This window comes from Hemiscyllium ocellatum, chromosome 12 (genome assembly GCF_020745735.1).
Source record: "Hemiscyllium ocellatum isolate sHemOce1 chromosome 12, sHemOce1.pat.X.cur, whole genome shotgun sequence".
In the NCBI taxonomy this organism is placed as follows: domain Eukaryota; kingdom Metazoa; phylum Chordata; class Chondrichthyes; order Orectolobiformes; family Hemiscylliidae; genus Hemiscyllium; species Hemiscyllium ocellatum.
The window spans coordinates 90481312-90505003 of NC_083412.1; positions in this window are offsets into that span (position 1 = coordinate 90481312).

Here is a 23692-nt window from a genome sequence, read left to right on the forward strand (position 1 = left end):
ACACTAAACTACATTGGAGGAGAGGCAGGTGAACCTCTGGCTCACCTGGAAGGACTGTTAGGGCCCTAGATGGAGGTGAGGGGGGTGGTGTACCAACAGGTTTTGCAGCCTTTACAGTTGCAGGGGAAGGTACCTGGGTGCTGTGGGGGAGAATGACATGAACCAAGGACTGTCGAAGGGAACAGTCCTTGTGGAAGGAGGGGAGAGATGGGGAGGGGAAGATGTTCTTGGTGGTGGGGTCTAGTTGGAGTTGGCGAAGTGTTTAAGGATGATGCATTGGATGCAAATACTGGTGGGGTGGTAGGTGAGGACAAGGGGGACCCTGTCTTTATTGCTTTTGAGATGGGGTTTAGAGCAGTAGAACAGAGAATGGAGGAGGTGCAGTAGAGGGATGTATGGATGAAAGAGGGGGGAAAAGCACATTATTCGAAATAGGTGGACATCTGGGATGTTTGGGAGTGGAATGTCTCCTTGTCTGAGCAGATGACGTGGAGGCGGAGGAATTGTGAAAATGGGATGGAATTTTTGCAGGATACTGAGTGGGAGTAGGTGTAATCCAGATAGTTGTGTGAATCTATGGATTTACAACAAATGTCCGTCTAGAGACTGTCACTGGAGATGGAAATGGAGAAGTCAAGACAGGGGAGGGCAGTGTCCGAGATGGACTAAATTAATTTGAGGGCTGGGTGGAAGCTGTTGGTGAAGTCAATGAAGTGTTCCAGTTCAGCCTGGCTGCAGGACGCTGCATCGCTGTAATGGTGGAAAAGTTAGGGCACAGTGCCTGTGTAGGTGCTGATGAGGGGCTGCTTGACATAGCCAACAAAGAGGCAGGTATATAGTTCGGGCCCATCTGAGTCCCCATGGTCATCCCATGGATTTGAAGGAAATGAAAGGAGTTAAAGGAAAAGTTATTGAGGGTAAGGACCCCTTTAGCGAGGTGGAAGAGGGTATTGCAGGAGGGGGACTGGATGGGTCAGTTGGAGAGGAAGAAGCTGAGGGCCTGAAGGCCATCATTGTGGGGTATGGACATATATAAGGACTTCATCTCCATAATGAAGATAAAGTGCTGGAGGCTGGGGAACTGGATGTTGCTCAAGAGATGGAGGGTGTGGTTGGTGTCACGGATGTAGGTGGGGAGTGCCTGAACCAAGGGGGAGAGAATGGAGTCAAGGTAGAACGAGATGGGTTCGGTGGGGCAGGAGCATGCCAAGAGGATGGGTCAGCCGGGGTAGTTGGGCTTGTGGATCTTGGGGAGCATGTGGAACCGGGCAGTGTGGGGCTGGGGGCTATGAGTTTGAAGGCAGTGGAGGGGAAATCACCGGAGGCAATAAGGGTGCGGAAAGCATGGGTGATTTTGGCCTGATTCATCACAGTGAGGTAGCAACCAAGAGGGAGGTAGGATGTGATGTCAGAGGGTTGGCATTCAGCCTCTGCGACATACAGGTCCATTCTCCAGACTCCCACCCACCCTGCCTTTGTCAGCAGGTTCAATGATGAAACGGGTTGGTGCAGAGAGACCAGAATGTGGCCTTTCGGAGGGGGTGAGGTTGGAGTGGGTGAGTAGGGGCTGGAGAAGTTGAGGGGGCCGATGTCACGTTGGCAGCAGTCAACAATGAAGAGGTCTGGGGTGGATACAAGGCCGGTGGGGGTGGGGGGAGGTGACCAGGTGGTGAAGAAAGGTCAGAGGCGGGAGAAAGGGTCCTCAGAGGGAGTTTGCGAGTTTTTATCAAAGAAGAAGGCAGAAGCAAGCCAAACCGGTCAGTCGGTGATGCTCTCCACTAAACAAAAACTGTGGGCGGCACGGTGGCACAATGGTTCGCACTGCTGCCTCACAGCGCCAGAGACTTGGGTTCAATTCCTGACTCAGGCGACTGTGTGGAGTTTGCACATTCTCACTGTGTCTGCATGGGTTTCCTCCGGGTGCTCCGGTTTCCTCCCACAGTTCAAAGATGTGCAGGTTAGGTGAATTGGCCATGCTAAATTGCCCGTAGTGTTAGGTAAAGGGGTAAATATAGGGGTCTGGGTGGGTTGTGCTTCGGCGGGTCAGTGTGGACTTGTTGGGCCGAAGGGCCTGTAACTTACACTGTAAGTAATCTAATCTAATGGAAAATGAAGGGTCTGGACACTGGATTCACAAAACACAGGTATTCACTGACACTCCTGTAAAGTCATCCACATGACCCTTTTGGTACTTTTGGCAAAATTGGGAGAGCTGTCTCACAACTAGTAAAACAGCAGTCTGACAAAGAAGCTGATACTGCTGGAGAAACTCAGCAGGACTGGCAGCTTATGTGGAGAGAGAACAGGGTTAACATTTTGTGCACAGCTGACTCTGTTTTCTCTTTGCAGATGCTTCCAGACCTGTTGAATTTCTCCAGTGATTTCTGCTTTTGTTAAAGATTTCCAACATGTGCATCTCTTTGTTTAATTACAGACTGGCATAGTCATGCTCACTAGAATATACCTTTCACACAATGCTCCAGACTCCACTATCGTGTTCACTTTGTTCTCCCGGTACAGTGGTATGCAGTCAGATGAGTGCCCTTATAGTTGACTCCAGAATCCATGTAGACGTACAGTTTTTAAAAATTCATTTGTTGGATGTGGGCATCATTGGCTGGCCATTATTTATTGCCCATCCCCAACTGAGAAGGTGGTGCGGGTGAGCTGCCTTCTTGAACTGCTGCAGTCTATCTGCTGTGGGTTGACCCAAAATGCCATTGGTGAGAGAATTCCAGGATATTGACCCAGTGACTGTGAATGAATGTGATGTCTTTCCAAGTCAGGATGGTGCGTGGCTTGGAGGGTAAGTTGAAAGCACAGGTTGTTCTTCTATAATACCTTTGGCCTTCATACACTCCATGCCAACTTTTGATCTTCACCCACAGCCCTTTGCCTTTTATGCCATGGTATGGCACTTGCATTCTCATTCAACCACACTCTCTATAAAACAAATAAATCCTATGGTAGGAATAGAATGTGTTTAAAATGCTTCAATGAAAATATCATTCAGTTTTAAAACAATTGTTTTCGCTACAGCCCAATAAAAATGTCAATCATCGAAAGTGTTAATAGCAGAAACTGCAAGCTCTTGGTAAAAATGTGTACCTTGTATAAATAAGCATTGTGAAATTGGCAGAACAATAGCTATGAATTGTGTGCATTGGAGCTCAGCTGTTTCAAGTTAAATGGATCTCAGGGTTGCCTTGGAACTCTTTCTGGGGTGATGGACCCAATGCACCACATCCCAAAAGTGGCTACACAAAGCCAGAAACCTTCCTCCCCTGCTACCCACCTCAAGGATGAAAATCCAATTCATAAAATTTAACCTTTCTATGACACAGCATAAAATAATATTTATAACTCAAGAGGCTTCAGTTTTAATTCTGCAATAAGCAATGCAGATTAAATAGTTTATTTCAGAAGCTGTATAATTTACCTGAATGTGCTTTGCACCACTCCAAACCTACAGTTATGACACGGCAGTGAACTCTTCTGTTAGTTAAACCAAACACCCAGAAGACCTCACCTCGCCTCGTAATCTGTTAAAGTATGAGTGATAGAGAACTCCCAAATTCCACTATTGAAAGAAAATAATATCAATTTTTTAACTCTAAAAGTGAACATTAAATAAACTATTCACAATTCTAAGCATCCCTTCCTCTTAACTTCCTCCAACTTTAAAATATACTTACTGTTTCAATGAGCCACTAAAATTACATCAACTTAATTTCAAAACCACACAGCCACTGTCATCTTTGGTGTCTGTCTTCTTCCAGCTGACGATCTCCCTGGGTCACCTTCTTTCTTTTTACTGCGAGTACGTTTCACATGAAGAAGTTACTTTTAATAGAGAGGGTTTCCTGATCTCTTAGAGAGCAAGACATTAACCCCCCACCACGTGTTTCAGTCTCGATAGCAGTTGCTCTCACCAATTTTCAAAATGCCCACATTTTACATCCCCAACATCAGATCATTTTATTGGTTTGATGTTAGCAAAACAATAAATTCAAAGTGGATTGGTTTCAGTATCCTGGGGCATGATTTGAACTGATTGGTTAAATTCAAATGGATGTCAAAACGGCAAACAACTCAGGTATCCATTTCACAGCCAAATATTCATATTTTCAATTTTCCAGTACACTCTGTGGGACTGCCATCGAGTGATATACACATGTGCTTGTAAGCTCTCAGTTCAAAACAGCATTCACTCTCTCTAAAAGGTACAGTGCATACCTTCAACTTCATAACACTGGGGAAAGTGAATTGCTTCTCAACAGGCATAGAATTTAGTGGGGAGTGGGGAGTGGGGAGTGGGGAGTGGGGAGTGGGGAGTGGGGAGTGGGGAGTGGGGAGTGGGGAGTGGGGAGTGGGGGGGCAATTACAGATCACTGAGATTTCAGCAAAGTTCTCCACTCTTCATCACTGAGCAAAGTTTTCAGTAAAATTTCTTCTGACCACCCAGATGTATTGTGCTAGGCCCTCCATTCTAAAGAAACGATCAGGACCACACCAGGCATGTCTTCAGAATTGCCTGTAAACAAAAATTTGTGTAGCTCATTACCACCTCCCTTTCACATTTCAAGAGGCTTTGTTTGAAATATGCAGCACCGCAGCTTGAGTCTTCAATCAAGATCAAAGATTAGTTCATCGCACAACAATTTCTGTAAGTTATTGACATTAAATGCTAATTAGTAAAAAATAAGAAACAGTTTCTGGAAATGCTGAAAACAAAAAATGCTGGAGATCACAGTGGGTCAGGTAGCATCCATGGAGAGAGAGCAAGCTAATATTTCGAGTCGCTTTGATTCTTCATCAGGGCTGAAGTGAAGTATGGAAGGGACAGTAATGATGCATTAGTGGGGGATGGAGTGCTAGGGAGAAAGGCTGCTGATAATGCTCTGATAAAGAGTCAAAATGTTAGCTTGCTCTCTCACCCTGCATGCTGTCTGACCAATTATGATTTCCAGTAACTTTTGTTTTCAGTACAGATTCCAGTATCTGCAATACAGGTCGTTGTGCTATAACACGACAATTGTATTCCTCTGTAACCTTGTGCTATGGAAAATCACACTATAGAAAACCGCTATTGGAAATCACATTGTAGAAGGTCGCTAATTAGAAAATCGTGATATCCATTTCATAGAAAGTTTGCATTATCAAACAATGTCCACAATTCATCAATTGTGCTTAGCCAATTCATGCTGACTAAACACACGTTATAGTAAAATGACCTGCAATTTGCTCCTATGAAGACTGAAAGTAAGTATGGATACAAATAAGATGAAACTGAGGTTACTCACTAGTATGGATAGAATCCCTACATTATGCAACTAAACCAATCATCCCAACAAGACCGCACTGACTCTCTGAAGTGCATCCCATCCAAACCCATCCCCTACCTGCTGCTTCCTGTGGCTAATTCATCTAAATTACACACCTCTGAACACTCTGGGCAATTTAGCCAATCCACCTAACCTCCACATCTGTGGACTGTAGGAGGAAACAGGAGTACCTGGAGGGAACCCATGCAGTCACAGGGAGAATACACAGCTCAACACAGACAGTTGCCTGAGGGTAGAATCGAGCACAGGTCCCTGGTGCTGTGAGGCAGCAGTGCTAACCACTGAGCCACCCATGCCACCTCTACTATTGTGACATATTGTATAAGGGTTGACATTAGCAGCCATAATAGCCTTTCCAGTTGAACAGTTGGTGGACTATGTAGAACAGGTCCTGAAGGAGTGTGAGGCTTCTTCACTGTGATTTATGTCAGTACCATTTTCAGCCCTTGTGGAACCTGGTTCAGTCCAATAGTCCTCTATCCGCTTTCGTCCCTCATCCTGAGGAGAATCAGTGACTGCTTCTGGATGTTTCTCTCAAGTTCTCGACAGAAAACAATTGCCCCTAGCCAGAGTCTAACTCTTAAGTTGGTTATTATCCTAAAACTGTCCAAACATGTTTTTAGCTGCTGGGTTCGCCTGGCTCTGGGATGTAAACCCATTCATTATCTTTCAGCACTTTTAAATAACTTTTAAATCACTCAGCCATTATCTGGATGGCTCTCTGTCTGTCAGGTTCTTAGTCAGAGCATAGAATCCTGACAGTACGGAAGCAGGCCATTCGGCCCATTGAACTCACACCAGTCTTCCAAAGAGCATCCCACTCAGAACCCCTACCCCATGCCTGCATTTCCCAGAGCCAATCCACAAACTGCACCCCTTTGGACTTTGGAAGAGAACCATTGGATCAGGAGGAAACCCACACAGACAAGGGAATAATGTTCCAAGTCCACCGATAGTCTCCTGAGGATACAAGTTTTACTTATTTGTGGGATGTGGGCATTGCTGGCTGGACCAGCATTTTATTTTCCCCTCCCTAGTTGCCCATGAGAGGGTGGTGGTGAGCTGCCTTCTTGAATTGCTGCAGTCCACCTGCTGTAGGTTGACCCACAATGCCTTAGGTAGAGAACTCCAGAATTTTGACTCAGTGACAGTGAAGGAACGGTGACATATTTCCAAGTCAGGATGGTGAGTGGCTTGGAGGACAACTTGAAGGTGGTGGTATTCCTTGTTCTTCCACATGGGAGTAGTTGTGGGTTTGAAAGGTGCTTTCGCTGGATATTTGGTAAGTTTCTGCAGTGCATCTTGTAGATAGTGTACACAGCTACCATTGTGTGTTGGTGGTAGAGGGAGTGGATGCGAATGGATATAGTGCCAATCAAGTGGGTTACTTTGTCTTGATGGTGTCAACCTTCTTGAATGCTGTTGAGGGTGCATTCATCTCGGCAGATGGGAATATTCCATCACACTCCTGACTTGTGCCTTGTTGATGATGGACAGGCATTGAGACCTGAGTCCAAGAACTCCCCACCAACGTTCGGGACACCACCTACACCCTCCACCTCCTCCATGACTTTCGCTGCCCCGGCCCCCAATGCCTTAACTTCACCATGGACATCCAGTCCTGATACACCTCCATCCCCCATCACAAAGGCCTCAAAGCCCTCCACTTCTTACTTTCCCGCCAAACCAACCAGTACCCTTCCACTGACACCCTCCTTTGACTGGCTGAACTGGTCCTCACTCTGAACAACTTCTCTTTCCAATCCTCCCACTTCCTCCAAACCAAAGGAGTAGCCATGGGCACCCGCATGGGCCCCAGCTATGCCTACCTCTTCGTCGGATATGTGGAACAGTCCATCTTCCGCAGCTACACTGGCACCTTTTCCTCCGCTACATCGATGACTGTATCGGCGCAGCCTCTTGCTCCCACGAGGAGGTTGAACAGTTCATCCACTTTACTAACACCTTCCACCCTGACCTCAAATTTATCTGAACCATCTCAGACTCCTCCCTCCCCTTCCTAGACCTCTCCATTTCTCACTCAACACGGACATTTACTATAAACCAACCAACTCCCACAGCTACCTAGGTTACAACTCCTCCCACCCTGCCCCCCGTAAAAACACCATCCCATATTCCCAATTCCTTCGCCTCCACCGCATCTGCTCCCAGGAGGACCAATTCCAATACCGAACAATCCAGATGGCCTCCTTCTTCAAAGACCGCAATTTCCCATCAGACATGGTTGACCTCTCTGTCCCTACCCCCTCTCCAGCCTCTCACCCTCACCTTAACCTCCTTCCACCTATCGCATTCCCAACACCCCTCCCACAAGTCCCTCCTCCATACCTTTTATCTTAGCCTGCTTGGCACACCTTCCTCATTCCTGAAGAAGGGCTTATGCTGCCTGACCTGCTGTGCTTTTTCAGCTCTGATCTCCAACATCTGCAGTCCTCACGTTCTCACAGGCATTGAGGAGTCAGGAGGGGAGTTACTCGCCACAGTTTTCCTAACCACTGACCTGCTCTTGTAGTCACTGTGTTTATGTGGTGAGTGAAATTGAGTTTCTGATCAATGGTAACCCCAAGGATATTGATAGTGGGGGATTCATTGATGGGAGCATCATCGAATGTCAGTGTCAGTAATTAGATTGTCTCTTACTGGAGATGGCCATAGCCTTACATTTGTGTGGAGTGAATGTTGCTTGGCATTTGTCAGCCCAAGCCTAGATATTGTCCAGATCTTGTTGCATTTGGACATCGAACATGTCAGTACCTGAGGAATCGCGAATGGTACTGAACATTGTGCAATTATCGGCAAACATCCCCACTTCTGACACCGAGTTCCTGGTGCTATGAAGCAGCAGTGCTAACCACTGAGCCACCGTGCCCCTGCTCCAGATAGGAAGAGCTATTCACAGCTCTAAGGAACCCTTTGTCAAAATATTTGTTTTGTTCACCATTTTCAATTTCCACGGAATTTCAAAACATCTCTTGTAATTTCTTCTCAAGATCCAACTCCAAACAAATCCGCAACAGCAGTCATATGACTTTTAGGAGCTGTTTTGTCGAATTGCTGGATCAATTTGTCAGCAGGTTGGCTTTCCTTACAAAATATATCATATTTTGAATGGACATTCATGACAAACTAGACAGCAATCAGCACCTACTCCCCAAACTAAATTGTCCTCCTGCCCAAAGGCCTTTTAGAAGGTGCCACACAGGAGACTGCTAAACGAGATGTGGTCCTATGGTGTTGGGGAAAGATTCTGGCATGTATAGTAGATTGGCTGATTGGCAGAAGACAATGAGCAGCGATAAAAGGGTCTTTTTTCAGGATGGCAGCCAGTGACTAGTTGAATTCAATCAGAATTCATGTTGGGGCCACAACTATTCATGTTACACTTAAACAATACAAACAAAGGAACTGATGGAATTGTTGCTAAGTTTGCAGATGACACAATGATCGGTGAGGAGGCAGGTGGTGTAGAGGAGGCAGGGAGGCTGCAGAAAGACTTGGGCAGGCTAGGAGAGTGGGCAAAGAAGTGGCAGATTGAATACGATATGCAAAAATTTGAGGTTATGCACTTTGGTAGGAAGAATAGAAGGGACGACTATTTTCTAGATGGGGAAAATCTTTGGAAAGCTGAAAGGGACTTTGGGTCCTAGTTCAAGATTCCCTTAAGGTTAACATGTAGATTCAGTTGGCAGTTAGGAAGCCAAATGCATTGTCAACATTCATTCCAAGCGGGCTAGAATGTAAGAGAAGTGTAATGTTGTATGAATATAAAAAATAATTTTAAAAATATAAAAAATATAAAAATTAGGCTGTATAACATTCTGGTCAGACCGTATTTGCATTTTGTGAGCAGTTTTGGGACCCCATATTACTGAAAAGATTTGCTGGAATCGGATGGCATCCAGCGGACATTTGCATGAATGATCCTGAGCTGAAAGGCTAATCATATGAGGAATGGTTGAGGATTCTGTGTGTATACTTGATGGACTTTGGGAGGATGAGGTGGGGATCTGACTGAAATGTACAGAATGCCGAGAGGTCTGGTCAGAATGGACACGACGATGATGCTTCCAAGTGTAGGAGAGACTAGGACCCAAGGACAGAGTCTCCGAGTAAAGGGATGACCCTTTAGAACTGAGATAAGGAGGAATTTCTTCAGCCAGAGTGTGGTGAATCTGTGGAACAGTGAGAAGGTCAGTCCTTCACTGTAATATCAGTAAGTGTGGGAGCTGAATCCACGCTGCTGGCATCAACTCTTCATTACAAACCATCCGCCCAACTAAACTAACCAACTGCTTTCTTTAATCCACACATTGAAATTAGACCTCACCCCTTTTTTTTGGGTCTCGTAGCAGATGCTTGCGTTTCTGATGCAAAGTCATCAGCCTCGGGTAGGGTGTCCGTGCAATGGGCAGAATGACAGAAACTAGCAAATTTTGAAACCACCACTTAACTTTCTGGAAAGAAATCTCAGATTTCATTCTCAGAATCAAGACGTAGCAGTCAGTCACTGAAATCCACTTGCCTGACTCTATGCGCTCCCGATCAACACATACTTATCCAGGGCCTGCTTAACACTCACTGCCAAACCTGTTTTATGAGATTAAAGAGCACCCTGAGCATCAAATAAGATGTAGGTTTCTTTGTCCAATCATTGATGCATGCATGGGAGGTATATCCATCAAAGCTGGAGTGCAGTTGTCCAATTTGCTCCAAAACAATCCTTTTATCTTACCTTTGCCAACAATGGTGTCTCAGGGGTTAGCACTGCTGCCTCATAGCTCCAGGGACCCGGGTTCAATTCCAACATCAGGTGACTGTGTGGAGTTTGCGCATTCTCCCTGTTTCTGCCAGGTCCAATGTTTTCCACCCACAGCCCAAAGATCTGCAGGTTAGGTCGATTGGCTATGCTCAGTTGCCCGTAGTGTCCAGAGATGTGTACTTTGGGTGCATTATCCTCAGGAAATGCAGGGTTATAGGGATAGCATAGGGGGTTGGGTTTGGATAGGATGCTCTTCAGAGTGGACTTGTTGGGCTGAATGGCTTGTCTTCATAAAGTGGGGATTCTAGAAGCAGTTTTCCAATAAAAAGATTACACTTTCACACACTCATCTTGTTCCAAGTCTTCCTTCATCTGTACATTGCACGTTAGTACTCCTGACTATTTTATCCAATCCTATTCAAATCTGTACATATGTTTCTGATATTCAATTAAATTGTTGAATGTTCATGACTATATTATCTAATCAAATCATTATGTGTTCACATCTACTGACTGTAACTGCATATTTTGTGATTATGAAAACTCTTTACTCTCGCCTTACCCTCTTTTCAGTTTCACAGTCTGTTCCTTGCTGCTTGTTGGCATCGATCCTGCCTTGGCCTGGCAGATATTCTGGATCAGAGAATCTCTCCTCCACATTCTCTGTACAGCCTCAGAGGTGGCTGAATGCATGACCTCAAGCTTTATCTCATGACCCACAGGCCAGGAACTGCAACGTCCCAGTGTTCTCTTCCCTAAGAAACTGTGTCACCTGCTGAGCCTTTCCAGCACATGAGTTTCTTTGAGGTCTTTCTGAGAAGCAGAAAGGGGCACAATGCAAATGCAACTTTGCTCTCTCACTGTGGGATAATTGAGTCAGCTCTGAACTATGCATACCTGCTGTCAGTAAAGCTAATACATGTCAAGCAGTTAGCATCTGCTAGCAGTATAACAGTCAGGGTCTGTGTGGAGCAAAGTAACTGTAATTCGTTGCATAAACATATCTTCTTTTCTTACTTTTCTCCATTGTAAATCTGTTTGTTGTTATGGTACCTTAAGGGCTGCTTCTGAAAATAATTTTCTGAATGACAATGCATTTTTGGCAGTGAAGAACAGAGCTCATTGTCTGGGAATCTCATGAGCACTGTTAGCTCTATACCTTGTTGTGACATGTTTTTGTTTTAGCGTCTCTTTGTCACAGCGATAGTCGATGCGAGCACTTGAGAGAAGCGAAATGAGAATTGAGCATTTTATTTATAAGCATGTGGTGATGTTGTGGCCACTGGACACAATGTCCCAGGTCTCGAATGTACAATGGCAGGTATTAAACATGTGTTGAGTTGAGAGTAGTCTCAGCATAACACAAGGGTTGATTGGTGAAAGCAGGGCAAGGGTTTTTCTTTTTTTATGTTTATATGAGATCTGTCTAGTTTATGACCAGCATTTTATTCAGTGTCTGACACTGAGGCAAATCAGTCTTCAAATAAACAGGATAGAATCTCTCAGGGGTGTGAGTGAAATGGGCTATGGCAAAACAACTTGTTACTGCCGAGGAGGTGATTCCTAGTGGTGTCAGTTGTTTCACTGTGAATATGATGGTGACCATGAGGTTGGCATTATAAGCAAGATTAAGGGGAGAGAGGTGGCATTGACAAAAGGATTTCGCAGCGTTGTGCAGAAGTGACAAAGGCCACTGTGAAATTTCCAATGGACTGAAATCTTCCTTGGGTTGGTGAAACCTGGATGTTCCAGCATCCACGGAAGACTGGTCCCTCTCTACTCACTCTGAAATGATGAGTATTCTCTCCTCATACTGCAGAATGGACCAAATGTCAGGCACCCCTCCACCAGCCCAGGCCCTTCCTGCTCTGCTAAGGGCTGCTTTGTCCCACATTGAAAGAAAGGCAGGGATTGAGTAGATTGGAAATGAGTGACATTATTGTTAATACTGGTTCAGGGGTGGGGGGGAATGTGGTGAGGTGTCTTGAGCAGCGGAGTAGCCTGTTTAGAGGTGTGGGAAGTTCGCGAGAGGTGACAGTGAGAGAGAGAAGTTGAAGGCGGTAGAGAGTGTGGCAGAGCACAAGCGTTGGTGGGAGATGGGCAGTACAAAAGATGGAGTGAGCTTGAGCTATTGGAGTGAGCAATGTGCCCAGTCTCACTGATGTGTCCTTCAAGACTTGACCGGTTACTGAGTCACAGTGCTAATAGATATTGAAGTCTCCACTCTGAGCACATTCTGTGCCTTTGCTTATCTTGATACATCAGTTAGTGGGGTAGAGACTGGAGGATTCAATGGATAGTAAACTGTAGGGATTTTCTTTGCTCCAAGCTTTTCCTGATCCTGTGAGCATAGGGTCCAATATTAAGATTGAAGTCTCCCAAGGCTCTTTCCCTCTCACTGTGCTGAAACCAATGAGGATCTGCTTTGCCAATGGGTCAGCATGAAGCAGAAGATGGTAATGCTGGTATCTGGGACATAGGTTGTAATAATTGTTTCCATGACGTTAACTCATATGTTCAATCATCTTCAGCTGCTTCATCAATGACCTTCCCTCTATTATTAGGTCAGAAGGGGATATTCACCAATGATCGCACAATGTTCAGCACCATTCAGGACTCCTCGATTACTGAAGGAGTCCACGTGCAAACATTACAAGATCTGGACGATATCCAGGTTTGTTCTGAAAAGTGGCAAGTAACATTCACTCCAAATAAATGCCAAGCAATGACCATCTCCAACAAGAGACAATCTAACCATGGTGAGGGGTGGTGAGGGAACCAAGGCAAGGATAAATCTACTTGACCATGTCCTTGTTAGCCTATATTTGTGTTTCTCTGTGATGGTTTTAGCCTGCATGACCACCACATACTGTGGGAACAGATGATGTGAGACCTCTCACTGAGGGACTGTCCATTGTGGTGACTTAGTGGTTAACACTGCTGTCTCACTGCATCAGCGACTTGAGTTTATTTCCATCCTTGGGTGACTGTCTCTGTGCAGTTTGTATATTCTCCCTATTTCTGCATGGGTTTTGTCTGGGTGCTTCGATTTCCTCCAACGATCCAAAGCTGTGCAGGTTAAGTGGATTAGCCATGTGAGATTTAACCTCAATCCGTAATGGTACCTCAACAACAGTTGCCTCAGTTTATACAATTAATTTAATATAAAATCCCCAGCTGTCATGGTTGAATTTGACCTTATGTGCTTGGTGCTTTGACCTCTGGGTTCATATATCAGTGTCATAACCATTAAACCAATGTACCATCAAGTATGTAGTTGAAGGTTAAATATCAGCCATGCCAGTTTGGGGCACCACTCTGTCCTTCTACAAAATGGCGCCATGAGATCCTTTATGTCCACCAGAGTGGGAAGGAGGTACCACCACTTACTGTACAAGGGAGATATGATGGCTTTGGTTAACAATGTACTAGGTATGTGGATCTTTAATTCCTAGACCCAGAACCTGGGAAAGTTGTTTCAAATCTCTTTCCTGCAGCTAACAGAATTTAAATTCAGACTCACATTCGGATTTAGATTAATTAAAACCTTGTCTCAGTAATGGTGACCATGACAACAGTCATCAATTGTTGTGAAGCTCATCTGTGTTCCCTGATCCCTTCCAGGATGAGAAATTTGCCGTCCTTACTGGTTCTGGCCTCCAGGGGTCTCCAGGCCTAAAGCAAGTGTTTGGCTCTTATCTGTCCTCTGAAATGGCCCAGCAAGCCACTCAGCTCAAAGGTCAAATAGCGTTAACAACAAATTCTGGCCTTGCCCATGATGGACTAAAATTCCTCAGAAATAGATTGCCAGCTCAGTTAATTTGCTAAAGTCTAGGGAGTGGGAGATATCACCATAAGGGAGAGATGGAATAATAATATTAACGGACTGCATTTTGTATTTGTTCAGCGTAATTGTACTTGAAGCTAATTGTTACCTGGAGGAGAAGATTCTTCGGCTGTTTGTTTGATCATTTGTAATGGAATGATTTTCTCTTATGCGTGAAAAATGCTTCAAATGTGCTTTTGGACCTATCATGGTAACATTGATAGAGCTTTTAGAGAGAAAAAAAAAACACTTCAGAGAGAAAAAGAACCTGTACATTTAATGAAAAGGACCTGGAGAAATATCCATTTTTGTTCATCAGGAATATTAAAGGTTTCAGAACCAAATCGGGTGAATAGGGCTAAGATATAGATCAGCCACGATCTAATTAGTAGGTGGAAAAACTTCTAGGCATTATCCAACATTCAATAAGATAATTAAACTTTTCAGTCTGGATGATTTGGTTCAATGGTGTGCCATTGTTAAACCAAACACATGAACATGTACATCCAAGTATTGGAACTTACAGCAGGAGGAAGCTATTCAGCCTCTTTTATCTGCTTCTTTTATTCACTCATATAACGTGGGCATTACTGACTCAGCCAGCATTTATTGCCCGTCCCTAGTTGCCCTTGAGAAGGTGAGTTGCCTTCTTAAACTGCTGCTCTCCATTTGCTGGAGGTAGACCCACAATGCCCCATAGGGAGGGAATTCCAGAATTTTGACCCAGCGACAGTGAACGAACAACAATATATTTCTAAATCAGGATGGTGAGTGGCCTGAGGGGAAGATCTTGTATGTAATGGTGTTCCTGTGTACCTGCTGCTCTTGTCCTTCTAGATGCAGGTGGTTGTGGATTTAGAAAGTGATGTCTAAGGAAACACTTCTGCAGTGAGAGTACATTTCTACAGTTCACCTTTATGTGCTGCTAATGAGTGACATTGGTAGAGGGAATGGATGTTTGTGGATGTGGTGCCAATCAAGTGGGCTGCTTTATCCTGGACGGTGTCAAGCCTCTTGTATATTGTTGTTCTCGAGTGCTGTACTCCCATTCATGGCTGATCTGATCTCCACATTACCATCAACTCCCCAATTACCATCAATTCCCTGCAATAAGGGAGAGACAGAGACAGCCAACCTTGTTGTAAACAATTGAGACATGGGCGGATTTGTCAAGATTAGGTTGGAGGTGCATACATCTGCAGTTACTTGTTTCCATGAGTTGAGGTCAGTAAGGGGACAGGGTTTTGGAGGTTTTTAACCTTTCCTGCTAGGAAGCCGTTCAAGGCTAGAAGATTCTCATCACACCTGGCAAGAGATGGTGGTTCTGTAATGGAAGCACTTTTTTTAACTTGAGTAGATGAGTAAGAAATGCAGGAGAAATATGGGCCAAGTGCAGGCAGGTGGGACTAGTTTAGTTTGGGATCATGGTCAGTATGAACTGGTTGGACCGTAAGGTCTGATTCCGTGCTGGATGACTCTATAACAAGTATTTGTTACCCAACTTTAATTGTCTAGAGGGCAGTTAAGGATTAATAAAATTGCTATGGGTCTGGAGTCAACTGAGAAGGTGAGGACTTTAGGGCATTAGTGAAGAAGACAGGTTTCTCCCCAACAACGGTTTCATCGTTTAGACTCTTAATCCCAGATTTTTATTGGATTCAAATTCCACCATCTGCTGTGATGTAATTCAAATCGAGGTCCTGAGAATGTTACCTGGGTCTTTGGATCAATACTCTAGCAACAATGCAACAAGGTCAGCAGCTTCCTGCTTGGAATAGAAAGGATGACGAGGGTACTTTAATATTCTGTTTTAAAAATGTATAAAAGTACCCAGGGGGAAAAACCAGAAAGAAAGCAGTAATGCACAGAAACAAAATATTGGGTGTACTAATCCTTCATTCGACCAAAATGTGTCATTGGACTAATTGCATAGTTTTTCCTTCTGGTTATTTTTTCTTTAACCCCAGAAAGGACCAGGCTTTGAGTTTGTCAATCAGGCCACGCTCACAGATTGAACAAAATGTCAAGATTTAAAACTTTCACATGACTTTTTACTCCATCACAGATCTCCTGCAGCCATTATTTGACTTGATTTGATTTGATTTATTTTCAGGTGTACCTAAGTACAGTGAAAAGCTGTGTTTGTGAACAGCACAGGCAGATCATAGTAAGCCAGGCCATACAGATCATAGTGTTAAAAAAAAGCTTGGACACACAGACTTCACAGAATATAAGAACTTGCAGCAGGGGTAGGCCATCTGGCACGTCAAGCCTGCTCCACTATTCAATAATGCCATGACTGATCCTTTTGCAGCCTCAGCTCTGCTTACCCATTCGCTCACCATAATCCTTAATTCCTTTACTGTCTGAAAACTTATCTAAATTAGCTTTAAGAACATTTACTGAAGAAGTCTCAACTGCCTCGATGTGCAGGGAAATCCATAATCATAAGGTGAAAAAAGACTTGGACAAAGTGAGGCATACAGGTTAGGTCACACAGGACGTGCTTGAGGCAAAATCAACATGAGTAAGATTAACATTATTTGATGTTAGAAAGTCCATTCATCAATCTAGTATCAGCATGGAAGAAACCGTTCCTGAACCTGCTGGAATGTTGCGTTGCAGCTTCTTTATCTTCTGCCTGGCAGAAGAGGTTGTGGAAAAGCTTACCAGGGTGGGAGGGGTCTTTAATGATGCGAACTATATAAGTGGAGTCCATGGATGGAGTGTTGGCTTCTGTGATAGTCCGGGCTATGCACACCACCTTCTGTAGCTTTTTACTGTCCTGGGTAGGGCACTTGCTGTACCAGGCTGTAATGCACCCAGACAGTGTGCTCTCAGTGGTGTTTCTGTAAACATCAGTGAGGGCCCTGATGGACATGCCAAATTTCCCGGGCCGCCTGAGGAAGAAGAGGTGTTGTTATGCCCTCTTTACCGTCACATTTATGTGGAAAGTCCGGGACAGGTTGTCAGTTATCGTCACTCCGAGGAATTTGACGCTTCCAACCCTCTCAACTTCAGCTCCGTTGATATTACTGGAAGTGTGTTCTCCTTTCTTCCTGAAGTCAATGATCAGTTCTTTAGTTTTGCTGACGTTGAGAGAGACTTTGTTGTCATTGCCCCACAATACCAAGCCCTCTAACTCCTTTCTGTGTTCTGACTCATCGCTGTTTGATATCAGTCCTTCCACAGTGGCATCATCAGCAAACTTGTAGATGGTGTTCGTTCAGAATGCGGCAACACAGCCGTCGGGTGTACAGGGAATACAGTACAACGCATCCTCTGGGGAGCTCCAGTGTTGAGTGTTATTGTGGAGGAGGTGCTGCTGTCTATCTTCACTGATTGTAGTCTGTGGGTCAGAAAGCTGAAGATCCAGTTGCAGAGGGTGGAGCCAAAACCTAGATCTGGGAGTTCTGAGATCAGCCTGGAGGAGGTGGTGGTGTTGAGGCTGAGCTGTAGTCAATGAGCAGGAGTCTGATGGGAGCTTATTGTCCACTTGTTCCAGGGATGAATGCATGGCTAGGGATATGACATCCGTTGTGGACTTATTACATCAGTAGGCAAATTGCAGGGGATCAAGGCCAGCTGGGAGACTGGAGTTGATGTGGACTATGACCAGCGTCTCAAAACACTTCATGATTATGGAGGTCAGAGCCATTACGGCACATTGTGTGTACTTTCTTAGGTGCTGGAGTGATGGTGGTCATCTTGAAGCAGGTGGGGACTTTTGCTTGCAGGAGGGAGAGATTGAAGATGTCAGTGAACCCCTCCACCAGTTGGTCCACACAGAATCTGAGTGCTCAGCTGGGGACACCATCCAGGCCCATCGCTTTCCTTGGGTTGACTCCCAGAAAGACCGAGCTGATATCTGTGGCAGTGACTGAGGGAACTGGGGTGTCTGGGGCTAACAGGGCAGGTGACACTGCGTGACTGGCATTCTACTCAAATTAAGCGTAGAAAACATTGAGCAGTCAGGGAGGGAGGTGTCCTTGTCTGCCACCTTGCACTGCTACATTTTATATCCCATAATGTTGCTTGGGCCTTGTCACAGGCAGCGGGAGCCTGTATGTTTGGTTCAGGCCACTAACTTGGTCTGTTACTGCCTCTTGGCATCCCTGATGGCTTTGCGGAGATCTTATCTTGAAACTTGAAAGCCTCATGCCTGGTCTTCAATAGGGAGTGGATTTCCTGGTTCATGGAAAAAGTGAGGTCTGCAGATGCTGGAGATCAGAGCTGAAAATATGTTGCTGGAAAAGCGCAGCAGGTCAGGCAGCATCCAAGGAACAGGAAATTCGACGTTTCGGGATGAAGGGCTTATGCCCGAAACATCGAATTTCCTGTTCCTTGGATGCTGCCTGACCTGCTGCGTTTTTCCAGCAACACATTTTTATTTCCTGGTTCATGCCAAGTTCCCAACTGGGGAAGATACGGATTGACTTCTTTAGTTCACAGTCCTCTACGCATTTGCTAATGAAGTCCATGACGGTGATGGCGTATTCGTCCAGGTTTTCCGCTGAGTACTCAAACACGGTCCAATCCATCAATTCCAAGCAATCCCAGAAACACTCTACCACTGCCTTGGGCCAGCGTTGTATTTCTTTTTTTGTGAAGGATCCTACAGTTTCAGCTTCTGCTTGTTATCTGGGGGAAGGAACACAGTGCTGTGATCTGATTTTCCAAACTGTGGATGAGCAGTAGGCATCTTTGATGGTCGTGTAGCAGTAGTCCAGGATGTTCAGTCCTCTGGTGGAGAAAGAGATGTGTTGTTGGTATTCTGGCAGCCCCCTCTTGAGGTTGGCCTGGTTGGGCAGCCTTGATGAATAAGGCCTTGGGGAATTTAGCCTGCAAAGTGGTTGTGGTGGTGTAAATCACATCTAGGTCATTCTTCACTTCTGTGTGTAGACTGCATTCAGGATGGTGGAAGGGAATTCTCAAGGCAAGTAACATGGATGGCACTTTACTGGAAGGTATTCAAGGTCTGGGGAGCAGGAACTTGTTGGGGTTGCTGCGTCTGAGCACCAGGGGGTGTGGATCAGGAAGCATATTCTACCGCCCTTTGCTTCAAAGGTCGTGACCCTGAAATTCCAGGAGTTATGCTGGCCCCTTACAGAAGGAGGTGGGCCAGCAAAACATTGAGAAATCGGTGAGGGTTGGGGAGGTAACGCAGCAGGGAGTGGGAAGAAGGAAAAGAAAATTGCAAAGGGAGGAGAAGGTGGTGGGAGAAAGATGCAAAAGAAACAGAGGGAAGAGAAAGCTCGGGGAGGTTCAGTGAAGAAAGGGAACAGCGACAACCAGAGTGGATTGCGAAGGGAGCGAAAAGAAAAGCAGGGGAAGAGGGAGAGCAGAGGAGATGGAAAAGCACAAGAGGAGGAAGGGGAGTTTAGGAGGAATGGTAGAAATTGGGCAGGAGGAGAGGGGCAAGAGATTTAATGAGGGCAAGGGTGAGCAGAAGGTAAAGTGATGGCAAATGGAGAGTAGAGAGTATGTGGGAAGAGGAGATGGGAGGGGTGAAAAGATATAGAAGAGGGAATTGGTCTGAAGCACAGGAAGAAAGGGGGAGTGGAGGTTGGTGGATGCTGGAAGGTGAGTGAGATGATGTGATATAGCTAGATAGGAAAGGAAGAGGAAGGAAGGAAATGTAGAGAGAAAATAAAGACAGGAAGGGTGGGTGAGAAGAAAGAGAGTGGGAAAGGGCGAAGGAAAATATGGAGATGTGTGGAATCAGAAAAAGAATCCTAGAATAAGGGGGAATACCTTATGAAGAAAGGTTTGATCGGCTCAGCTGTATTCATTGGAAATACAAGAATGAGAGTGATCTTCTTGAAACATAATCATGAGTGGACTTGATGAAGTAGATACTGAAATAAATGTTTACCATTGTAGGAGAGACTAGAGTTTAAACATGACAGCTCTCATTTAAGATAAAAATGAAGAGTTTTTTTTGACTGAGAGAGACATAAATCTGTGGAATTCCCTTCATTAGAGAACAGTGGAGTAGATTCATTGAATATTTATGAGAATAAGATTTCTAGATTGACGGGGAGCTAGAGGTTACTGGATCTGAGTGCAAGAATCACAAAAAGTTCATGACAAATAATTAGGAATGCTCACAGAAAATTCTTGTTTTTTGCAAGAGGTATTGAATTTTTAAAAAAATGAGATTATGCTTCAGCTATAAGTATGTTGGTGAGCCCATAACTGGAGTTCTGTGTACATTATTTATCTCCTTACTTGGATAAAAAGCAGTTCAGAACATGTTTATCACATTAATTCTGAAGTTGGACAGTTGGGGCTTGTATGTACTCGAGTTTAAAAAAGCAAGAGGCGACTTGGTTGAAATATATGCGACCCTGTTCTGACAGGGTGCACTGGAAAGGATGTTACTCTTGTGGGAGGTTGGAGGAGTTTAAAAATAAGGGTTCATCCATTTAAGACAGAAACGAGGAGAATACGGAAAGCTTCATTTTCTCTCACAGGTCCTGAGGCTTTTGAACTCTCTTCCCTCAAGGACAGAGGATACAGGATGTTTGAATACTTTTAAGGCAGACATAGACAGAGCCTAAAGAAGCAATAGGGTAAAGGATAATCATAGGTCAGTGGTAATATGGAGCAATCACGTCAACCATGATCTTATCAAAAGACATTGTACATCTAAGGAGCAAGTGGCCACTCCTGCTCCATACATTTGAAAGTCTGTAAAGGTAAGACTATGATGTTGTTGTCCTAATTGACCTTTACATCTCTCAACTTGAAACCCATTCAAAATCCAAGAATGCAGCTAGTTTGATTCTAGTTGTAATCCAAGTTTATTTAGAAACATTGAATGATCAAATATGATCAGTTGAAATCAGTTTCTCAAAGTGAGGCAATTCAGTCACCTCCCCATCGCAATTTGGAAGTATAATTATCTCTTTATTTTTCCCTTGTACAAAATAAATCTATTTTGCTGTCACCAATCATGGGGACAGAGGCAACACAGGGAGTTGTCAGACATAGCAAGTGGCACTTAGAATAAAATGAGGTTAAGGGGATTCCTTAGAAAACATGCCTTCTTTCTTAACAAATTGTTTATTCCCATTTTAAACATAATTAAATGCATTGTTCAGACACTAAAGATTGTAAAGTAAAACATGAAACAAGAGCATGACCAATAATCGTTTCCTATTATCAAATAGAATGATTTTTATTTGTTTGCACGAGTTTTGATGTATCTCCAGAGAAATCACATTTAAAGTTCAGACTTATCTGTCCCAAAGTTAGGGACACTACCACTGCACTATCAAAGCCCCAGCAATAGTCGGAGAAGGATTTGGGCTCCCTTCAGCCAGCACTGAACCTTCTACTGAAGGATGATGTTTCTGTGATCCTAATTGTATGTCAGACCAAGTCATTAAGAGCAGGAGTCTACTGCTAAGTGAAATAAATGGCAGTCAGTCAGGCAATCAGTCATTAATATAAAGTCCCGACTCCCAAACTAATTACAAGAACATCCTTAGATATTAATCGATAATCAATTAGAAACTCCTCAAGCCCAGCATGTTCTGTCTACTAACTTTGTTCATTGAACACAAAGTACAAGTTTGGGAACTAGAATTAGTATGTGCTCAACATCCGTTTGTCTGATTGACAACAGGCAATCATAGAATCCTGACGGTGTGCAAAGAGACCATTCAGCCCATTGAGTCTGCACTGACCATCCGAAGTCTATTCACATTGATCAATTTATGAAAAGTCTCTGTTGTGCGCAATCTGGCTTCTCATTGCTAACTGTCCAGGGTGAAGCTTTCTGACACCAGCATACTGGGAGAATCTAGCAGGTCTGAAGGGAGGTCACCTCAAAAGATTGTCGTTTGCCTTTGGCCCATATGAGCCTTTGGTATATATGTACCTTTACGCACCTTTCTCCTAGTTGTAATGAAGGTTGGTGACCCAGTGGTAAGTAAGCTGCTGATTGCTGAAACTCCTATTGTGCTTTGATGGGGTGGTGGTCGTATCATGGTATTGTCATTGACAAATAATCCAGAGACAAAATGTGTGCTGCTGGTCAGGCAGCATCTGAGGAACAGGAAAGTCGACGTTTTGGACATAAGCCCTTAATCAGGAATGTGGGAGGGGGGTGGCACAAGGGGGCTGAGAGATAAATAGGAGGGTGTAGGTGGGGCTGGGAGAGGAAGGTGATAGGTGGTTGTAAGTGGGGGGTGATGGTGATACGGCAGAGAGGAGGGTGGAGCGGATAGGTGGGAAGAAAGATGGACAGATAGGACAGTGCAAGAGGGTGGTGCCAAGTTGGAAGGTTGGGACTGGAATAAGGTGGGGGGGAGGGGAGTTTTGGAAACTAGTGAAGTTAACATTGATACCGTGTGGTTGAAGGGTCCTAAAGGCCGAAGATGAGGCTTTCTTCCTCTCGTCGTTGGGTGGCTTGGATTTGGTGGTGGAGGAGGCCCAGGGCTTGCATGTCCTTGGTGAGTTGGAGGGGATGTTGAAATGGGCAACACAGGCAGTGGGGTTGTTTGAAGCATGTGTCCCAGAAATGTTCCCGGAAATGCTCTGCGAGTTGGCGTCCTGTCTCCCCAATGTAGAGGAGACCACATCGAGAACAACAGACACAGTAGATGAGATGGGTGGATGTGGCTGATGCACTGGGGATACAGATTTAAATCTCACCTTACCATATGGTGAAATTTCAATTCACTAAATAAAAGGCTATTGAAATGGTGAGCATAGACACAAAACCCATCTGGTTTACTGATACACATAGGGAAGGAAATCTCCTGTCCTTACCTGATAAGGTCCACTTGTGACTCCAGATTCACAACAATGTGGTTCACTATTCACTATTTTCTGAAAGATTAAGTACACTGCTGAGTTAAGGGGCAATGTGCCTCCACATCCCATACAAAAATAGAACTACAGCATGACAGGCTGTGCTAGTGGTGTTAAATTGGTAGCTGCCATAAAGTTTAGATTAGAGTGGTGCTGGAAAAGCACCGCAGTTCAGGCAGCATCCGAGGAGCAGTAAAATTGACATTTCAAGCAAAAGCCCTTCATCAGGAATACCTGAAGGGCTTTTGCCCGAAACGTCGATTGTCCTGCTCCTCGGATGCTGCCTGAACTGCTGTGCTTTTCCAGTACCACTCTAATCTAGACTCTGGTTTCCAGCATCTGCAGTTATTGTATTTACCTAACTGCCATAAGGTGACAGACATCAATTACACATGAGGCATCTGCTGAATATGCCTGGCACCCAGAATCACAGAATTGTTACAGTGCAGAAAGAGGCCGTGTGGCCCATCATGCCTGTACTGGCTCTTCAAAGGAGCATCATCACATGATGCCAATCTTTTGCTTTTTAACTAAAGGCCTGCACATTATTTTCAGCCAAATAATCATCCAATGGCTTCTTGAATGCCTCAGGTGAACCTGATTCCACCCCATTTTCAGTCACTGCAATAAATATTCGCTGTCAGAAAAAGCTTTATGCTCACATCTCCCTTGCCATATTTATTCATCACATTAAACCCAAGTCTCAGTGCAGTGGTTAACCTTACCATGTTAGGAACATGAAGCATCGAGTGAACAGTGACACTCTGACAGAGAGCAACAGATCAGTCATCCTCTTGTGGCACTGAAGCCACAGTATTGTGAGCTACTCACTGGCACTGACCTTCGCAGTCTGCCCAGTCTGCCTTCATCAGTCAAAATGACCTTTTGTGCTATCCCAATGGAAAAGAACTTCCTTTC